Source organism: Microtus oregoni, unplaced genomic scaffold (assembly GCF_018167655.1).
Source record: "Microtus oregoni isolate MIOR12 unplaced genomic scaffold, Mior012 000018F_ref0000195, whole genome shotgun sequence".
Classification (NCBI taxonomy): Eukaryota; Metazoa; Chordata; class Mammalia; order Rodentia; family Cricetidae; genus Microtus; species Microtus oregoni.
In genome coordinates, this window is record NW_024543077.1 from 29,722,463 (window position 1) to 29,742,241 (window position 19,779).

Below are 19,779 nucleotides of genomic sequence, written 5' to 3' on the forward strand. Positions count from 1 at the left end.
CTGGAGCACATGACCATATAGTGTGTTTCAAGTTTTCAAAATAATTTTTGAGATTAAAACTTCATCATGTCCACATTGTCTTTGCTCCCTCCAAGCCGTAACATATCCTGATTGTTTTCTAATTCATGGTCTGTTTTTGTTTAACAACAGTTACAAAATAACCACAATTACACAGGAACAGTGATTCCTTTATGACTGTGACCTGTGTTTGTCTTCAGGATTTCCCATCTCTGAGGGAATGGGATGGCTGCACTGGAAAATGAGTGTGCAATGCAATGTGCACACAAAGGACCCTGTGCTTTGGATGAAGAATAGGATGTGCTATAGGGGAGTGGAATCATGTGTACTAAAGACAAACGTTCTAATCTAGGCCCCTGTCTTCTGGGCTGCGAGGGCGGACTGGAAGGACTATGCTGTCCGAGTCTTTTGATATCTGATCCTTCTATAGAGGAGCAGCTAATATTTTGAGGCCCAGCGATGTGGCCCTAACCATTAAGGAATTCTGGGAAGGGTAAGAAATGGGGAGTACTAGTAGCAGACAGTTTGTGGGTTCTTTCCATGATTCTATTCTGCCTCTGCAGTAGGAGTTGGAAGGAAGATCACAAGCTATACCATGGCGAGTATTGGGTGTTCAAGTCTGTTGAACTGTCATTTCTGCTGTGACTTGGACTGATCATGAGCCAGCATGTTGGTCCATGTGGTTCATGATGACAGTGGCCCTTGTTCTCTGAGCCTCCCTGTATATGAATTTATTGGGGCAGGAGAGTCTCTGGAAATTCAGGATGTGATTGTGATTGTCCAGAGTACACACATGGGCACTGCTCTTGGTGTGCAGTGGGAAGAGAGATTAGAAAACTGAAGGTCTAGATTCCAGAATTTCTCAATATTGCATTCCAATTTCAGGTTTGTGTTATAAGGATTAAAAATAGTTTAGGAAGTGGTAGGAATTGATGATATTGACCTTCTAGCAATGCATCACCAGAATGCTTTTAATGTGATCCTGCCACTTGCTGCAATGGTGTGATCCAGTGAAGCTTACTTCCAGGGGAAAAAGGAGTTTCTGATCTGCAGACATTTCTCAGGTGTGCATTGTATTGGACAGGTAGATAGAGCATAATCCACATCTCGGACCATAATCCATGTAGCAGAAAATAAATTTAAATCATTTTTTTTGTTTTCCATAAACAACATTCTCCATGACACATTATTTAAAAAAAAACCCATCCCTTTTAAATGAGTTTAAGAAAATAAACAAAATCCAGCTCCCACCTCCTTATTCCCACTTCTTCCCATTCCTTTTAAATAAAAGGGAAAAATGTAAAGATAAAATAAAACAAAACAAGAACACCTGATAAATAAATAAAAAAAAAAACACTGCAAAACTTCCCAAAACAAAGTACTGTATTTCTCTAAGGTAAGTTAATTTACACTGAATCTACTGGGAGTGAGTTCTTTCTGGTACAAAAACCTGCAAAGAAAGACACTCAAGACAGAAAAATAAACAAAAAAGCAAACAAAATAGTTCACCAAAAAAACTGGAGAGGCTGGAGCCCTGAGGAAAGAAGGGTAGCGTGTGCCTAGATGTGGTAAATCAGAAGCAGGCAGGGACTGCAAAAGACAGAGAGAAGATGAGGGAAGAAAATAAGCTGAACAAATTGGTGCCCTTCCAGAACTCTGTGTAAAAAATGTTCTTCTACCACCCGTACCGACCTACCATTGAGCAGTCCCAAAGAGAGTGAAGTGGAGCAGAGAAACAGGAAACAGTTTGCACATTTGAGAAGTGTCCATGTTGAATCTCCATAGGAAATATGTCACACCTGCCCCATTCCCTGGGCCTCCCCTACTGCCCAGAGCAGGTCCCTACAGTTAATTTTGGGATTCTCCTCCTTCCACAGAATAACTTTTTATAAAGATTTATTTATTTATTTATTTATTTATCCCTGCAGGCCAGCAGAGGGCACCAGATCTCATTATAATTGGTTGTGAGTCACCATGTGGTTGCTGGGAATTGAACTCAGGATCGCTGGAAGAACAGTCATTACTCTTAACCTCTGAGCCATCTCTCAGCCCCCCAGTATATCTTTTTTAAAAAACATTTTTTCCCATCGAGGTCATCGTTTGTTTTCTATCTTTTTAAATTCTTTTTTCCCTTCTTTCCTCTTTTTTCCCCCCTCTCTCCTTCTAATACTTTTTTTAGTAAGGGGAATACCATGATGTCACTCTAGCCTGGCCCCTGTAGACTTGATCCCAGGGCCTGCTGTTAAAACCACTGTAGAATCAAGACAGGGAGATGTTGTAATTAGTAGTCTGGGCATGGTATTGGATTTTTCTCACTCTAAACAGGGACTCACCTAAAGCCAGGGGAGTCCTCACTGACTCTTTGTCTAAGAAGTCTACATCTTCAAATCCTTTGCCAAGGCCACTGAATTTGTTACAGACTGACAAATTAGTAACACGGTTGACTGAACCACAGCCACGAAAGTGAGCTTCCAGCTCTTCTGCTGTTGCACCATAGTCCACATTGCCAACATAGATGGAACTGGCATCAGCCTCCATCTTCTCCTCAAGAGGTGATCACTGAGCCAGCATTGTCTGGGGTTGTACTCTTATTTTGGGGTTGTATTCTTATTCATCTGCTTCTCTACCTCATTTTGTAGCTCCTTTAATTTCTCATCCTCTTTCTCTATCTCCCTGACTCCCTGAAGCTTTGATCACCTTCTAGCTCTGGGTCCTCAATGATGCTGTCCTTGAAGTGCTCCTTCTGGCTTCTGGGGACTCCCCAGCTGGTCCCAGAACCTGTAGCTGAAGGATCCTCATTCCCAGTCTCCCCAAAGGCCCACTTCTCAGGCAGGGATCCCCAACCACCTGCTTCCCCCACTTTTCTTCAAATCATTTCTCTAGGTTGTTTGGGATTGGGTATCAGTGAAGCAGCATTTATCTAAACCAGAAGAAAGTACTAGGGCCGGGAGAGACATCACAAGAGACCTCTTTTGTTTGCTAAGAGAATATCCATATCATGAGACTTCTGTCGTTGGAAGATAGATCAGTAATTAGAGGTCAGAAACAATAGTTTAAGGGTCACTTTGAGATCACTGCTTTTTCTGTTGGCTAACACAGATGTTATTCACCAACATCAAGGTTCCTGGAAGAAGAACAGCAGGCATAATAAAATTCTGTATAATGTTAAAATATACCTAACATGATTATACTTTCAACTTTAATAAGTAACAAACTACTAATATGCAGTACTTTAATAATAATAACTTTCAAGGACTAAATATTTTTTTTTCTTTTCTTTTTTTTTTTTTTTTTTTGCTTTTTCGAGACAGGGTTTCTCTGTGGTTTTGGAGCCTGTCCTGAAACTAGCTCTTGTAGACCAGGCTGGTCTCGAACTCACAGAGATCTCCTTGCCTCTGCCTCCCGAGTGTTGGGATTAAAGGTGTGCGCCACCACTGCCTGGCAACTATTTTCACTACATGTTTAAGTTAGTTGTTTTAGGTAAAATATCTTGAGTAAAAATATAACATCATAGACAGTATGTTTTAACAAAAATAATATCAAATTACTATCAAAAGGAAGCATACATATCTATATCAATGTAAAATATTTAAATAAGTAGTTACTTTTTAAATTAATTTTAATGATCTACCATTTTATCTCATCATACATATATATGCCTTTTGATTTTTTTTAAGAGTAGATTCAATAATCTACACTTTTATCCTATCATTACTTTGGGTGCCTTTTCTAGGTGGATAAATGTTTATGAATATATCAAGTTGGCTTTGGAGTTGGACACTGGCTCTGTCCCTCTATAAATCCAAACATGTTAAAAGAAAAATTCAGAGTTTCTGTCTCATGTCAGGAGCATGGGACAGAAAGAAAAAAGAATTTAGAAAAAAATTTACTTTTCTTTATATCTATTTTTGTCTCTATTGTACATGTCACTGAATATATTTGTTTGTATATGTCTATATAATTAATGTTGAAGGTTTGCACAATGAACAATAAATTTTCCTGCAGTGAATTTTGAAATTTCCAGGAAGAAGATGTGGCCCCAGAACATCAACTCAACCTGGTTGATATTACGTCATGATGATGATAGCGCTACTACAAGATCTGTTTTGAGTACCAGCTAGTCAAGATGGTTCCAACTTGGTTAGCTGAAATGGTACACTTTTTACAATGTTCTGGACAGACCTCCTAATAGGAAGCTTAGAAAAACCTTACCAAATATGCAGAGACTATTTGCAATTGTACCAGACAGTAATCTTGGAACTTAACCATCATTTTACTTTCACAGGATCCCATAGAAAGAAAATCCCCCCCCCCCATGACAGCTGGAAGTAATTCTAAAAGACAATGTCTCCTCTCCCAACAAAGGTTGTTCTCAGAATTAGGGATATCATTTAGGGGTTGATTATAATTGCTATAGGGCTGCAAGATGGAGAGAAAATTTTAGAGGCTGAGGGATCACTTTGAAAAAAAATGGGAAAATTGGATGGGATAATAGATTAGTGTGAGCTTACTCACACTAATAATAATAGTGAGTAAATAGAGTGAATATTGTGAGTTATTATTTATAGGAAATTATTATTTCCTGTAGATTATTGTATATTAATATAATGTGAAATTATATTGAATATTGTATGCATTCATGCTTCTACCTCTGCTTAAAACCTCTTTATGGATTGATATATATTTATCATATTGCAACATACATTTCTACCTCTGTTCAAGATACTTATACATTGTTTACATTTTGAAGTCATTGTCCTCATTTGTTTCAGTTGTTCATTGTATAATATTCCAATATTTATTTATTTATTATGTATACAATATTCTGTCTGTGTGTATGCCTGCAGGCCAGAAGAGGGCACCAGACCTCTTTACTGATGGTTGTGAACCACCATGTGGTTGCCGGGAATTGAACTCAGGACCTTTGGAAGAACAGGCAATGCTCTTAACCACCGAGCCATCTCTCCAGCCCCCTTGTATAATATTCTAATATGAGCCTTAATTTTTAAGTTTATAGGTATTAAGAATTATAGATCAATAGTCATTTATGGTTTTTATAGTTGGAATAATCAGGTTCTTTAGATACGTAGAGATTATATTCTTCACATATAGGTAATCTTCAACCACTTCAAAGAGCTGTAGATTATGGCATTTAAATAACTTTGAGTTATGTTTAAGTGAGACACAATTGCTCCTAGTAGCATCATTCTATTTCCAATAGAATGTTGAACACTGGTCACTTCACTTGTAGCTTGTTTTCTTCTTGGCAAAACTGGCCTTTAGGCAAAGACATGTTCGTGTCTCAACTACTGACAAGATACATGATATCCAAAAATGGATAAGCAGGATTGTTAAATCTTGCCAAGATAGGATAATATGGTTTTTAAAATTTTCCTACCTCCTTAAGTGGCCGGTCACTTATTCTAGGTCTTTGCCAAAGTTGGTTGTTTCAACATTGCAAATGAGACTTTGGATGATTGCCCAGGGAGCCAGTTGTCTCTGTAATTTGTTACACATTTTGAAAGTTGCTTGATTGCACTTCCTTCTTACTCAAGTAATATTATTTTCCCTTCTTGGATCTTCGATGAGGTTGAAGACTAGATAGTTGAAGTTCCTTTCCTCTCATGACTTGGCTAAGTTATTATACAAGACATAAAATAGTTAGGATAGGATAATTAATGAATATATTGTTCTTATTCATAGTATAGTATTGTGTATTGGGCTTAGAACTCTCTTATTTAAACAAAAGGAGAAGGTGCTGCAGGAAACCTTACAGCCAGTGATTTCCTGACCACTAAGGCATGGCCTCTTATATTATATATACCAGTATAGAGCATGAGTCCAGCCTCTTTCTGGCTGCATGATTCGGTTTCTGATCTCAGTTCTGATTTGATAGGATTCTGATTTGTGAGTCTATCCCTAATAAATAAACATCTATTTCTCAATTCTGAGCTAGTATTGCATTTCTTCTAAGAGTCCTTCTTTAAGGGTCATTAAATGTGAATCTTTTTTTTTTTTTTTTGGTTTTTTCGAGACAAGGTTTCTCTGTGGTTTTGGATCCTGTCCTGGAACTAGCTCTGTAGACCAGGCTGGTCTCGAAATCACAGAAATCCACCTGCCTCTGCCTCCCGAGTGCTGGGATTACTGGCGTTCGCCACCACCGCCCGGCTAAATGTGAATCTTTTAAGTGATGAAATGATTTCTTTCATTTGTTGACCATGGACCAATAGTGACTGGGTTCAGAATGTACTTGATTAAATAAACAACCCACCAGAAAATATCATGTATTTGAAGAACTTTCTCTCCTTATTGGTTTTATTTCAATTTTCTGTGGATCCTTAGTAGGAGAAGCCTTTCTAGATGAAATTCCTCATTGTATGCTATGAGTTTCAATACCATAAATAATTTCCTGACATTTATATCTACTGTGTTGTGCTTGACGTTAATCAGCCAAATTCGTATTAATACTGAAATGTATAATCATTATAGGCTCAATCTCTAAATCACAGAAGATATAGCAGAAACAGTTGTTATTCAGTGCTCAAGAGTTTGGTATCCTGCTGTTTTAATTGTTTTGTTTGCTCATCTGAGTCATTGTGTGGCTCTAAATTCCTGAAAGTAAAGGGAGGCATTATTCCTGGCTCTATTTGTTGTTATCTTATTGGATGATGGCCCTGGAATGCAGGTATTTTTTATGTCAAGTATAAGCTGCTGTGCTGAGCTTCATGCTTATCTGGAATTTTAAAATTTGACAGAGGGTATCTCTCTGATTCCCAGGATGCCATCCCATGGATTGATAGCGTTAATACTGCCTGAGTATTTTGAGTCATTAAATTACAGTTGTATGAACATCTACTTGCTTGTTATGCTTGCTATGATTTTTTTTAAATCAATATGACTGTTTTATATGCCTGCATGGATATGTACCATGAAAGTGATCAAAGGATATCAGAAATCCTTACCCTGGAAAATGGATAGTTATAATCCCCATGTAAGTACAGGCAAATTTGTCCATCTCCATTCAAGATCAGCAAGAGTGCTGAATTAATCTGCCCTCTCTCCAGGTCTGTGTTGATTATTTATGACCAACATTTATATTTCTACTGTTTTCATCTGTCCACTTTTAACTGTTTTATACAGGAAGTTCTTTTTCTACAAAATGTTATTGGTATTGCAGTTTATATTAGGGTACTTCAGGGTCTGGAAGAAGACTACAGAACTGGAGTGAAAACAACTCTTTGTAGAAACTTCAATAAAAGCCTGTTAGTTTTTCTATCCCATTGTTTATGTTATTGAGGTTTGCAATGGAGACAGAGATTTAATGTGTACTGCCACCTCTCCTGGACCTGATTATATTGACTTGCATGACATTCAACTCAGAGACAAATATACCCACCTCTGTTTTCTCAGTGTTGTGGTTAAAGACACAATAAACCAATACACCCATTTGTGTATCATTTTTTCTTTCTGTAATGAGGAATTTTTCATACAATTTTCTCATGCATACAATTTACTGTTGATCTTTTTTTCTTGTCTCACCCTGTTAATAGATATTATTCTTATAAGGTGAAATCCCATTCAAATTGTATAGAAATGACAGAATTGACTCTCCTTTTCAATTTATTTCTAAAGTAACTGACTATATCACAGAATAAGAATGGGGAACACCAGAATCATACAACTGTACTTTCAAAGAAGTATGCATTTCCAATGATGTCACTGTCATGCTTATGGTATATACACACGTATGGTATATTTTTGAAGGCAGTGACCTATGATGATCTACATATCAACTTCACTCAGGAAGAGTGGGATTTGCTGAGTCCTTCCCAGAAAAATCTCTATAAAGATGTGATGCTGGAGACCTTCAGGAACCTCACTACTATAGGTAAAAATGAATTTCCTTCATGTTTCAAAATATGGAGACAACCTTTCCTTGCCTTATAATGTTGTTCTGTAATTTGATTTAGAAAGAAGAAAATGAGATGAATAACACAATCATAGTTCTGAGGTGCACTTAAGATAATGAGCTAGCCGGGCGGTGGTGGCGCACGCCTTTAATCCCAGCACTCGGGAGGCAGAGGCAGGCGGATCTCTGTGAGTTTGAGACCAGCCTGGTCTACAAGAGCTAGTTTCAGGACAGGCTCCAAAACCACAGAGAAACCCTGTCTCGAAAAACCAAAAAAAATAAATAAATAAATTTAAAAAAATAAAAAAAAAGATAATGAACTAATTGTTGTACAATATTTAATAATATAACATACATATTCTGGTACTGTATTTCAGGGTACATTTTGGAGGACTGTAACACTGAAGAACATAGTCAATGCTCTAGAAGACCTGCAAGGTAATTTTCCTGTGCAAGTTTATAACAATGTGCCTCTGATGAATTTGTAATATGTCCAGGAACAACGAATCAAAAGTAGCAGTGTAAATAATCACAGATTTAAATGCATTGATGGTTATTAAATTCTCACAAATCCATATTCCTCAATTTCTCATATGTGAATTGCATTTGCAAGGCATTCGTTAAAGAAAAAGTCAACAGCACTCGGGAGGCAGAGGCAGGCGGATCTCTGGGAGTTTGAGACCAGCCTGGTCTACAGAGCTAGTTCCAGGACAGTCTCCAAAGCCACAGAGAAACCCTGTCTCAAAAAAACCCAAAAAAAAGAAAAAGAAAAAGTCAAGGAAGCAATGACTAAACAGAAATCACCATTTGAATCATAGCAACGTGAGAGCTATGTAGTAGATCTGCCAGTCCATTTCTTTCTTGCTACTTATGACAATAACTTTATACACATTTCAGTGATGAGTGTAGCTGCAAACTTTCTCCTCAATCAATAGCTCATGGTAAGACTTGGATTACTCATTAAGTTTTTGTGACTTGCTAAGTTTAGTGAAAGTGGCAGTTAGAGTCAAGGGTCAAGGGGCAGTTGTTATGGAGAAACCTTAATATCTATACCACAAGTCTATGAGGAACAGCAAGTCAAACCATGAGGATTCAATGTGGAAATCTTTTATTTACTATTCTTCCTTGACTATGTATATCATATGTTAACTCTTGATACAAGCATATGGGAATATGGATATGGAAAGATATAGCATACGACTCATTAAGAACAATTAGAAGATAAACTGTAGTTCCCATGGAGAGTATACTTGTTCAATTAAGACCAAGTATACAGTAATTGGTTTTCTACCATCATTGTTAATACATAAACAACTTCACATTACAAAAAAGCCCCAAGAGTTCTAAGTCTGCCAATACTTCTTGGTGTCTTTGTTCACTTAGCCAATGTATAATGATTCATAGTAAAATTTATGAATGCAGTAAAGTTTGTAAGGCATTCAGTGTATGCAGTTTTTTTTAAAAAATGTGAAAAATATCATAGAAAAAACATAGGGATAGTTATAGATGAAATGGTAAACCATGACACAAAGGAATTTATCATCACAAATATTTTTCCTAATGAAAGAAGAAAACATGATTTTAAATGAAGGTATAAGACATTAATATTTGATTCATTTTTACAATTGGAACAAATTATGAAATTAATTCATACAGATCTGAGGTTCAACAGTGTATTGAATGTGGTAAAGCTTTTACATGTGTAAATTATCCTTGCAGGATTAAAAGAAATCAAATTGGAGAGAAATTTTCAGGATGTTCTCACTGTGGTAAAGCCTTGTCTTATGACACTCACCTTCAAAGGAATGAAAAAACACACACCAGAGAAAAATGCTGTGAAATTAAGCAATGTGGTAAAGCCTTTGACTATCACAGTCATCATCAAATGCATGAAAGAACAAACACTTGAGAGAAACTCTATGAGTATAGTGAAGATGATAAAGACTTTGTTCTTTATGAAACTCATCAAAGTCATAAAAGAACACATAATGAAGAAAAATCATATAAATTTAATCTGCTTGGTAAGGCCTTTGCTGATCACAGTCATCTTCAAAAGAATAAAAGAACACATACTAGAGAGAAACCCTATGAATATCATCAATGTGGTAAATGCTTTGCACGTCAGGATAATCTTCAAAGACATAAAAGAACACATACTGGAGAGAAACCCTATGAATGTAATCAGTGTGGTAAGGCCTTTGCACGTCATAGTCACCTTCAATACCATAAAAGAACACATACTGGAGAGAAACCCTATGAATGTAATCAGTCTGGTAAGGCCTTTGCTCAACACAGTCATCTTCAAAGGCATAAAAGAACACATACTGGAGAGAAACCCTTTGAATGTAATCAATGAGGTAAGCTCACAACTGTTCTCTTCAAAATCATAAAAGAACACATACTGGCAAGAAACCCTATGAATGCCATCAATGTGGTAAGGACTTTGCATGTCACAATCATCTTCAGTTGCATAAGAGAACACGTACTGGAGAGATACATGTAAACGGAATCTGTCCTGTATCTTTTTTCCCAATCATCTCCAAATATTTAAAATAAGACATCCTATAGAGAAACTCTGAGTTTAATATGTGTGTTCTTTAAAAACATGAGAAAAATCTTACTGTAGTGATACTCTATGAAAATCAGTGTCAGAATGTTTTGTGCTTCATATAGGAGTAAGACTTTTTGTTTGTCATCAATCTGATTAAGTTTGTGGTGCATATTACCATAATCTTTGGACCTGAGGGAAAAAACTGAGGGCTTATTGTAAATTATTCTTTAAACAAAAACAGTTATTGTATAGAAAAGAATTTTATAGTGTCAACAATTTGTTCAAGCATCATGATACCTCTTATTATTTTAGTTTGAAGTAGCAAACTAATGGACAAACATTTTATGAAGCATTATTGGTTTGTGAAAGGGTATTCAAAGAAACATACATTGGTCCTGAAACCAGAGGCAAAAGAAAGTACCTTTTCTCTGAATCTAGAAGTAGTTAAAGAAATAACATCTCTCTGAAAAGAGCCAACATTAAAAGGGGCCAGTAAAGACACACAATTTGCCTCTCAAATCAGATCCATAAAAACAAACTCTATCCTTGTCCACTAAGCAGAAAAGCAAGGCCTTCCCACACTGAGAACATATGTGATAGCGGATGCCTGTGTGAACTTCTTTGTGGGCCAGCAGGTCAGTGACCTGTTGGAGAGGGTAGCTGACCCACTCCTCTGCGGTCAGCTCTCCCCACTGTTTTTCGGACCTGTCCCCACTTTCAAAGACTTCTTCGCTTTCCGGGTTCTTCTCAGCATCCCCAATAGGCTCTTTGGACATGGTCACAAACTCCACATCTTCACTAAGCTCTTCTTTCGGGTTTTGTTCGTTCTCGCTCCTGATCTCAAAGTCCAGTGAGACAACATTTCCATAATTCTCCTGCATCACTTCCCTGTAAAGGTCTCTTTGTGTAGGATCCAGAGGTCTCCATTCTTCCCGAGTGAGGAACATGGCCATATCTTCAAATGTCACAGGGGCCTGAAATCACACAATGCTTCCTCACTACTTAGCATCTAGGAGCTTATTCCCAGCCTTTCTTCTTGAAATTAGAGACATGGTTAGAAATGTCGAGAAGGCATTGGCATTAAGTCTGATCTGGGACCCAGCCATGAGCAGGGTGGCTGCCATCTCAGGCTCAAATGTTCATCTCCTGGGAGAGAGAGCAGGAAAAGTAGCTAGTAGACAATGCTGAAGGAGAGGAAAAGCAGGGAGCGAGGCAGCTAAAGGCCCTGCTCACTCCCTAAGGCTGGAGTTCTGGTCGCCTCAGGGTATGCAGGAAGGGCCCAGGACCTGTCACTCTCCTCCTTCTCTGATCCCGGAGCGAGACCAGCTCTCTGTGTCTTGGTTAATACCAAGTACATGAAAGGCTAGATTAAGAGAGGACAGCCCCTGGCTAGGTGCCCCCCGAACTGGGGGTCAGGCCGATGCTATTAGACAGAGACTTTCAACCCAGCCCTACAGAACGCCTCTGCTCTTCCAGAATGCCATTTTTAAACAGTCATTTCTTTCCTACATACCAGTTCAAAGTAACTACATAGAGGATTTTAATAATTGAAAATACTTGCCCAATATATCAGGCTTATTACTAACTACCTGTGACATTTTTAAGTTAACACATATTCTCCACATAGTAGAACATTTATTAGCATGAAACAATCTAGACATGCTCCCTCTGTCTCATGCCTATCTTGCTGGACAGTCATTGTTTTATTAAAGCAAGTTGAGTGACAAATCTTCAGAGGATACAACAGAATAATCACCCCACCACAGATGTTCCTTGTACATGGGATTTGCTTTGCAAAATATTCAAAACCTGTCACGAAGTTGATATCTTTTTTACATCAAACCTACTCAATAGCTGAGAATGTGTGTTACAAATATAAACCAGCATAAATAACCATAGAAAGACACAATCAAAGCTAGCAATGAATTGTATGTACTATTGTATGTATTTGTATGTGCTATTGTACAACTGTGTGTGTATGTTTGGGCATTCTGTGTGTATATACTTGTGGAAATATAAGTATGTGATTGTGTATATGTGTGTGTATATATTTGGAAGACAGAAGTGAATCTCTGGTTTCAGGCCTTTGATTTGACCAAACTTTTATTTTCTATTTCTTTTCAGATAGGGTGTCTGATTGCTTTGTAACTTTCCAAGTAGACTAGGCTAGCTGACCAACAAGCCCCAGGTACTCATTTGTCTCCATGTCCCTTTCCCATTACTAGTGTTAAAAGTCCTTGTGACTTTTTTCGTTTTCTCTTCAGCATGGATTCTTGGGCTCAAACTGAGTTCCTTCTTCTTACAAGAAAATCTCACCTGTCTTCTCAGGCCCTCTCAACTACAGATATTCTGTCAGCATTGTTTAGTTTTGGTTTAGTTTGTCAGATAATTCCAGGTAGCCTTGAGATCGGACTCCAAGTGCTTTATCTCCCTACCTATCTATGTACCTATCAATCTGTCTTTCTAATTTTTTTTGAGACAGTATCTCAAAGTGGAGCGCTCAAATTCTCCTACTCTAACTAATCAATAAATCCCAGGAATCTTCTTGTCTGCTTCTTCCCCTGACCTGGAATTACAGGCATAGGCATCCAGAACCTGACATTTTATTTGGGTGCTGGGAACCCAAAATCAGGTATCTAATTCTTGCACTAAGGACTTTAACATCCCCCCGTGCCCCACTGCCCTCTCCTAGAAAGCAGGTTATGAAAACAGTGTGAACAGATGGATAGATGTTAGATAAACCGATGACACAGAATGGCTAGCAATTGTGAAGTCTAGCTTTGGTGTTTAGGAGTTCATTGCCATGGTTAGAGTTTGAAAATGAAATGAGCCCATAGTTCACATGCTTATTGACTTGTTTCCCAGATGGTGGCACCATTTGGGGTTATTGTGATCTTTAGAGTATAGTTGGAGGAAGTAGGTCACTGGAGATGTGCCGTGCAAGTTATATATTTCTCTGGCCTTTCGTGTATTCCTTCTCTCTGTTTTCTAGGTCCTATGTCATAAAGGAACTTCTCAGTAACCTTTCCAGTGATTGTGAATTTCTGCCTAATGGCACAGGACTAAACAACTGTGAACAGTTGTTCCCAGAAGAACGCCACACCTATACTGGGCCGTCTGCAAGAACAATCAATTGATTAGAACTTTTGTGATTCTGGAGAGGTTTGGATGATGTAGGTTTAGAGCATAATTATAGTTTATCTTAGATTATCTTTAGTCCCTTTAATAGTTATTTGTCTTAGTGTTCTATTTTCTGTACTAAGGGATTTTAAAGGACTTCTCAACATAGTTATTGATTTGCAATATGCAGAAAAAGTAACTTTGCATATTGAAACCACAGAATTTATACCAGACGATGTAGAATTGACTCCATTGTTTCTTCAGGTTCAAGATATAATCAGGAATAGGCTTTGTCATATGTATATATCACATGTTAGGTCCCATATGTGTCTGTCAGGTCCTCTAGCATAAGGAAATGTAGAAAGTGAATAATTATTGTTTGGAAATGTGATGATGACATCAGAATTCATAAAAATATCATGTCAATAGCAGGAATGGAAAAGTTCTTTTCTATTACATGGGAACAAGCTGTATAAACAAACACCACTGTGTTTGAGAACTAACAGATGTCATGACTTTGTCTTTTTCTACTTCCCATGTATATTAGATTCATGTATGCCTTTTTTAGGGTCCTCTTGTTGTCTAGGTTGTCTGGAATTGTGAATTTTAGGCTGGTTTTTCTTCGCTTTATGTCTAAATGTTACTTATGAGTGAGTACGTACAATATTTCTTTCTGGGTCTGGGTTACCTCAGTCAAAATAGTGTTTTCTAGATCCATCCATTTGCCTGCAAATTTCAAGATGTCATTATTTTACTGTGTAGTACTCAGTTATGTAAATGTAGCCCACTTTCCTTGTTCATTCTTGGGTCAAGGGACATATAAGTATTTTTCACTACCTGCTGCCTGGTGATTTGGATGTAGCGCTCTGAGCTCTTTCTTTAGTACCAAGTCTGCGTGCACACCACCATGCTTCCTATTGAAGTGAGAACCCACAAAAGTGTATTTAACAATTTATTCAGGGTTCAAAGGAAAAATAAACTCAGAAATAGAGAACTAGGTAGATGCCACTGTTCTAGATGATCCTGTTCTGTAAATTTCCCAAGAGCTATGATGACCAACAGGCATGATTGTACCAGCTCTGACTAATAAAGACAGAACATAAACTTCTACTCCCTTTTTTTGGTCCCATTTACAGAGAAAAACATACCCATGGGGCCGGGTGGTGGTGGCGCACGCCTTTAATCCCAGCACTCGGGAGGCAGAGGCAGGCGGATCTCTGTGAGTTTGAGACCAGCCTGGTCTACAAGAGCTAGTTCCAGGACAGGCTCCAAAACCACAGAGAAACCCTGTCTCGAAAAACCAAAAAAAAAAAAAAAAAAAAAAAACATACCCATGGTAAGTCATGCCCAATTGTCATAGACTATCTAAAATATATCTCAGCTTGACCTTGAAAATATGCCTAATATAACTACAAGATGGATTATAATTGATGACTACTAATTTATATTTCATAATATTCTAATTAGTTGATGTAATAACTTTCAAGGCCTACAAATTTGCATTGAATTGTTAAATAAGGTATATAGGTACAATACTTTGAGATTAGAAACAAATATATGTGTATATATATATATATAATTTTCTAACAAAACAACTGTAAATTTGAATCAATTTACAAAAATCCATATCAATATAAACTGAGATTACCCAAGCACCACCCAAAAATAGACCATCCAAAGGAAATGCCTAACATTCCAACCATTTTAGATAGGATTATCTGCCAGCACACACTCACCAGGACACCCCTAGGCAAATGTCAACCAATCAGGGGTCCTGAACCTTAGAAACCACTCATCCCCACCTTGAATACTATAAAAACCAAACTCTACCTCTGCTTAAGGCTCTCCAGTTATTCCAATACACAGGACATGCAGAGAGACTGAGTTTGCAAACTTGCATAAAATAAAGGCTCTTTGCTTTTATATATAGGACTTGATCTCCTTGTTGGCTTTTTGGAGACTGCATATTTGGGCATGACATATTTATGTATTTCAGCATACATATTTACCCACACTTAACAAGGATGAAGTTGGAAGGGAATTGTGGCAGAGATGGAAGAGATAAAAAATGATATATTGTCTTTTGATTAACAAATTTTAAAGATTAATTTTAAATTAAAAAGAGGGCCTAGATAGATGGCTCATCACTGGGTGTTTTCACAGAGGACCCTGATTCCATTCCTGGACCCTGCATGCTAGCTCACCATTTGTTCTGATTAAAGTCCCAGGTATCTCATCCCTTCTTCTGCCCTCTGTAGGTACTGTGTATAGGCACATGCAAGCCTATACACAGATTTTTTAAGGTTAGGAAAAAGAAAGAATGAAATTCTCTACAGTGATGTCCTGACCCCGAGACAGACAGCAAGCCAGGTCTAGTTAAAATGGACTCCTTCTTACCTTGCATGGAAGCAGCTGTGGCCTTCTGTCTTGTCACCCTGCTCAGAGCAAAATCAGCTTTGCTCTGAGAGTAACAGAGATCATCATAACCGTTCATCCAGAAGCACTGTATAGAGGGCTGTTAGGTGACTTTTCCTGAAGTTTTCTGGTTTTGTGTTCTCTATCTTTTGTGTCTGTGAGATATATGGTGTTGGTACAGTTATCTTTTAGATTGATCATCAAGATTGACAATCAACTTTTCACAATGTCATCTACTTGATTTTCAGCTAAGACCTTATGGTAAAATATGAACATGCCAGAGACATTTCTTTCCATCATTTGTCTAATTTAGATATGTTCCTACAAGACTTCATGGTAAGAATTCCCTAAATATCTGTTTTTACATTGGAATCATGTTCACTCGTGGATTTGTTAATTTAGTATGCTTAAGAAAAGGGAGAACATTACATGAGTGTGTTCAGACATCCTAAGGAAAATCCCTATTCTTTCTTTGTTGAGGAAAAACACCGTTTTGAAAATAACTCCCGTGCACTTTGTGCCTCCTGCAAGAGTAATTTTTTCTCATTTCTTTTGTCTTGGCTGTAGAAATGGCTATTTTGGTTGTTGTTGTTGTTGTTTTTTGCTTTTGGGTTTTTTTTTTTTGAGACATGGTTTCTCTGTGGCTTTGGAGCCTGTCCTGGAACTAGCTCTGTAGACCAGGCTGGTCTTGAACTCACAGCGATCCAGCTGCCTCACCCTCCTGAGTGCTGGGATTAAAGGCGTGCTCCACCATCGCCCTGCTCTTCTATATTATTTGTATATAGGAGGGCTACTCATTTTTTGAGCTCATCTTGTTTCCTGTCACCTTACTTAAGTTATTTATGGGTTGTAGGAATTCCCTGATAGAGTTTCTGGCATCACTTATGTATACTATCATATCATCTGTGAATAGCAAAAGCTCAACGTCTTCCTTTGCAGTTTGGATTCCCATGATCTTCTTTAGTTTTCTTTTGCATATGTAGTATCCATATCAAACTCCTGTGTGCATACACTAGGCAGCTTTTTTGTTGGGAGGGGGGGTTTCGAGACAGCGTTTCTCCATAGCTATTTTGTTCCTGTCCTGGAACTAGCTCTTGTAGACCAGGCTGGCCTCGAACTCACAGAGATCACCTGTCTCTGCCTTCCGAGTGCTGGGATTAAAGGCGTGTGCCACCACTGCCCGGCTCTAGGCAGATTTTAAAAGCTGGATGAGCCATCTTCCTCCCTCTCTCTACACACTGACTTCCGAGGCCTGTGCACACCCCTTCTAATAAACTCCGAAGAGTGTTCGCTGTGTGTTCTGTGTTTCTTTCTTGTTAAGAAAAAAACCCAAGAAGGCACAGCTCTGCCAGCACAAAGAAGTCCAATTAAGTGAAATGAAACCAAATCAAAATGCCCATTATTTTATTAAATACAGTGCTCTCCGGTGACTGAGCACATGTGGGGGAGACAGGACAACGGGGAGCCCATGCAAACCCAGAACCACGTGTTTCTCCTCTAGGAACCCACCTAAAGGCACTGTGGGAGTGGTCCCAACCCCTCCCCAGGGACAGGTCAGGACCTGGAATGCTGGGATTTAGAGTCCAGGATAATGCAATTCCCAGACCAGAGGGGCTGGGATGGATGCCAGGGGCTGGAGGCTAAGGTCCAGACTTAACACTTCTCACTTGTACCAAGTAATTTCTGTGACCCACTGTCAAATGTTCAGTTTTTCTCAGTGAATTGAATTAATGGCATGTGCTTGCATATTTTTGATTGATATTTATTGAGCTCTACATTTTTCTCTGCTCCTCTTCCTGTCTCTCCCCTTCCCCCTTCAGTCGTCCCCTATGATCCTCATGCTCCTAATTTACTCAGGAGATCTTGTCTTTTTCTACTTTCTAATTCCCATGTAGATTAGATCTATGTAAGGCACTCTTAGTATCCATATTGTTGTCTAAGTTCTCTGAATTTGTGGTTTGTAGGCTGGCTTTCTTTGCTTTATGTTTGAAAATCACATATGAGTTAGTACATGTGATAATTGTCTTCCTGTACCGGGGTATGTTATTCAGGTTTCTTCTTTTCCTGGGTTGTGTAATTTTTTTGTTTGTAGACTATATAGCAGCTGTGGCCTTCTGCCTAGTCAGACTGCTCAGAGCAAAAGCAGTTTTCTCTGAGATTAATAGAGATCATCATAACTGTTCCTCCAGAAGCATTGTATATAGGGCTGTTAGGTAACTTTTCCTTGAAGTTTTCTGGTTTTGTGTCCCCTTCTTTTGTGTTTGTGAAAATTATGGTGTTGATAAAGTTATCTTTTAGAATAAGCATCAAGATTGATAGTCGACTTTTCACAGTGTCATCCTCTTGATTTTCAAGCAAGACCTTAATGGCACAATATGAACATACCAGACACATTTCTTTCCATCATTTGTCTAATATACATTTGTTCCTACATAATATTGAGGTAAGAATATCCCTAAATGTCTCTGCTATTACACTGTGACAAGTGGATTTGTTAACTGAGCATGCTTAAGGAAAGGGAGAACATTGCATGAGCATATTCAGACTCCCTAAGTAAAATCTCCATGTTTTATTTGTTGAGGAAAAACACTGTTTTGATAACAACTCCCAAGCTCTTTGTGCCTACCTCAGGCAAGGTTTTTTTTTTTTTTTTTATCATTTCGTCTGTCTTGGCTGTTGAAATGTCTGGCTATTTTTGGTAGTAAAACTGACTACCTCTGGGATCATCCAATACACAAAGAATTGATTAAACCTGGGACATTTTACTTAAAGGTTTTTGAAATGAGAAAATCCTCCATTAATCTGTATAATTTGAGATGATAGGACCCACCTTAAGCTGCTTGGTGTTTCTGCACACTTAACCAGTGAGCCATCTCTCCCACCCATGTCTGTGAACAGTTTTAACACCATCACTCATGAGCAGAGGTAGTGGGATTCCCTACATTTGAGACCAGTCTGGACTACAGAATGAGTTCTACAAATACACAGAAAAATCCTGTCTTGAAATCACAAAAAACAAAACAGAACAAAACAAACAAACAAAAAACCAAAAAACTGAATCAAACAAAGACTATGACCCAACTTTAATCAGCATCTTAATTTCTGGCAGCAGCAGTCACGTATAAAGTATTTTGAAGAAGAAAAATCTTTTTTTTTTTGCTTCTGTGCAGTGGCACTGGCTACCAAATTCATCCCTTTACTAGCATTAGTCATTGTAATTTTGGTTAATACTTAAAATCAGCTGAGTCACAGATCCTTGTGGGCAGAACAACTACTGGATCCTTCTCTTGATCTTAGACAAAAGGCTGAGAAGCAAGCTATTGGATTCCTCAATTGCCATTGGTATGCAGCTGTTCTTAAGTTAAGTGGACCCCAGCTTGTGAGACATTCTAAGAAGCCTACTTTTTACATCCATGGTGAGAATCATTCTACCTGTCTTGGTCATGTAGAGAATCTTAAATACTGCAGCTGTATATTTTATTCACCTGACTATAGAGGAAGAAGTGCTGGCTAACAATAGTGCTCATGAAGACATTCTTTCTAGCTCCATTATTCTCTACATATTCAAATTTCCATGAACACTACCCTTTTTATTATTATTCATTTGCCTGGAGTTTGCTTCGAATTTCAGGAATAAAACCCATAAACAATGGAGTCATCATACAGCTTTCCGATGGGGAAAAGACCAATCATCTTGATTGAGACCTGGTTCCTGCTTTTCTCTTTTCTGTTGTGTGAAATCCCTGTGAAAACCATGTAAAAAGTA

The 19,779-nt window shown here is 38.1% G+C and overlaps 1 pseudogene; it reads right to left on the reverse strand.

Annotated features, from left to right (window-relative positions):
• Positions 1-2,193: 2,193 nt before the first annotated feature.
• On the reverse strand, positions 2,194-11,431 carry LOC121458817 (annotated as a pseudogene).
• Between the last annotated feature and the right edge of the window lie 8,348 nt (positions 11,432-19,779).